Source organism: Eriocheir sinensis, chromosome 10, assembly GCF_024679095.1.
Source record: "Eriocheir sinensis breed Jianghai 21 chromosome 10, ASM2467909v1, whole genome shotgun sequence".
NCBI lineage: Eukaryota > Metazoa > Arthropoda > Malacostraca > Decapoda > Varunidae > Eriocheir > Eriocheir sinensis.
Genome location: NC_066518.1, coordinates 8,456,610 through 8,459,109, shown reverse-complemented (window position 1 = coordinate 8,459,109; position 2,500 = coordinate 8,456,610). Strand labels below are relative to the sequence as shown.

At 49.8% G+C, this 2,500-nt stretch overlaps 1 protein-coding gene across 1 annotated transcript in view; it reads right to left on the bottom strand.

Moving 5' to 3' along the window:
- Positions 1–248, bottom strand: part of LOC126996547 (cyclin-dependent kinase-like 2) — a 49,267-nt gene extending 49,019 nt beyond the window's left edge. Inside the window, exon 1 of the mRNA XM_050857105.1 lies at positions 193–248. The gene's annotated coding sequence lies outside the window, so the exon portion shown is untranslated. The remainder of the gene's footprint in view (positions 1–192) is intronic.
- Between the last annotated feature and the right edge of the window lie 2,252 nt (positions 249–2,500).

Below are 2,500 nucleotides of genomic sequence, written 5' to 3'. Positions count from 1 at the left end.
GCATACGACTCGGCCGAACACAACACAACAACAACACTCGCAACACACGTAATATTCAGCTGCTGCTCCTTCAGTCTTGCATGCTCTCAGCCGGAAGGGAGTGAAGTCTTCCTTGCCATGATCGGAGGGCTGGGTCAACAAGGAGGCAGGTGGAGGAGGCCAGGTAGGGTTGAACGGAAATTGGCTGAGTACCTGCCTCCGTCAGGTGAGCGAGCGACTGGCGGGCGGGAGGGGTAGGCGGCGGTCCATGCGGGTCTGCCTGTCGCCTCCCACAACACTGGCCTTTATCTCCCCGCCTCCCCTCCCGGTCCCTCCCACGGCCTCCACCTCATGGCGAAGAAGTAAAGCTGTGACGTCTCTCGTATCTGATACTATAGAGAAAGCTAGGAATTTGAGACAGCCCTAGAAAAGTAAATAAAGTATAAAATCTTGGAAATCGTCAGACGGTGAGATCTCGCAACTCGTCTGGGATTCATGTGCATGGAGGGTCTTGTCTTCTTACACTGGGGAGAAACTAATGAGGGTAAGACTTTGCCTGTAAGACTGACAGGGAGTAAGGTCAAGCGCCCACCCCAGCAGAGGTTAAAGGATCCCAGGAATGGTACCCGGAGAGGCATCGAAAAGGTGGAGGCGAAAAACTTAGAATGGCATGCACTCCACCTGCGCCGCTCACTCGTCCGAACGTTGGCGCCGATCTCGGTTTGGCACTCACGCGGCACCATGACTTTCCCCGCGCCCCAGCCACCCCGGACGTCGACATGAACACTCAGCACCAACCCCGGAAGGATACTCGTTTGCTGTTCTTTTGAGGCGTTTCCCGGGCCGTGAGAGGCGCGGGAGAGGAGAATAGTGCCCGACAAATTAGCTTCTCGCGGCGACCTATTTCCCGGTCTCGTGCTGTGAACCGGACGTCGCCTATTGATTCCCGCGGCGACTCACCTGCCGACGCCGCGTGTTCTGTCCGAGCTCCTCCACCGCCTTAGAACTTCCTCAGGTCTCCTCCTCCTCCTCCTCCTCCTCCTCCTCCTCCTCAGTCTCAACTTCATCTTCTTTTCTCTCCTCCTCCGCCTCCTCCTCCCCTTCGAGTTCTCTCTCTCCATGATGCTCGCGCCCTTTTAAAAAGTTGTTCATATGAATGCCAAGGCCGTCTTTGTGTGTGTGTGTGTGTGTGTGTGTGTGTGTGTGTGTGTGTCTTTGTGCTCGAGCGAGCGCGCGCTTTTGTAACTACGCTAAGATGATTCTAATCAGTGAATTCTAATTAACAAGGTAAAACATATTAATAATGATAGTGATATATTGACTAAGTGGTTGAGTGTGTTTGATCAGCAATCATTTGAAGCAAAGGTTAGGGTCTAGGGTATTATTTCTTATCTATAAAACAGGAAGTAAAAAAAAATGAACACCCGGAAGTTTGGCTTGTCACGTACTTCTGCTTTACATTCCTTGGTTTGAGTGCGTGTCACGATGAGAGAGTTGTCACTTAAAGTATGTAAATGTGACTGTCATGCTCAAACTATTTCATTACTCTAGATAATACTGTATTTAACGAATGACTTGCACTCAACTAATAAAAAAAAGTACTGAATCAAGAAAGGGAATAAAATGAATATACAACCGTCGTGAATGTAGAGGGCAAGTATAGGGAAGGATCAGGACAGGTCAGAAGGGTGCATGCGTACAACAGAAAGAGTGAGTGGAATGCTAAGAATCTGGACTCCTTGGTGATGGCTGTCGGTGTGAGGGAACCGGAAGCAACAGGAAGCACTTGAAACACATCCGTAACCTCTAAATTAAAATCGAACCTAACAATTTATCTATGCGTGCTTAGTGCCGCCGAAATAAAAAGTCTATATTGAATTCGGGGAGTTTGAGCGTCTAATCATTACTTAAGTATGATGTATCGCCTACCGAGAGTGTCATACCTAAATACCTGTCACCCCCCCGCCCCCAACCTGGATTCCTTCTTCCCATTTCTCTGTGTCACGTCGCCACTCCGTCATGTCCTTCCTTCCTGACCTCTTCCCCTCCTCACCCCTCTCTCCACTGCCTCCACATCCCCCTCCCCTCTTCCTCCTCCTCCGCAATACCACGTAAACCTCCTCTCCACATACCCCTCTCCACTATTATACCCTTTACTCCACTTTTCTTTCTTTCTTTCCTTCCCTCTTTTTTCTCTTTTCTTTCTTTCTTTCTTTCTTTCTTTCTCTCTTTCTTTCTTTCTTTCTTTCATTTTATCTAGCCCCCCCCCTCTTCCCCCACCACGTCCCCTCTGCTCTCTTCCACATCCTTCCCTCCATTACTGTGTCTTTCTCCTCCATTCCACATCTCCCTCCACATTCTTCCACCTCCATCCCCACATCCTCTTCCCCATCCACATTTTTTCCCCACCATCACCACGCCCTCCTCTTACCTCACTTATCCCCCTTCTTCACTACCACATCCACCTCCTGTCCACTTTCATCTCCCGCCGCTTCCACTTCCTCCTACTCCTATCCTTCGA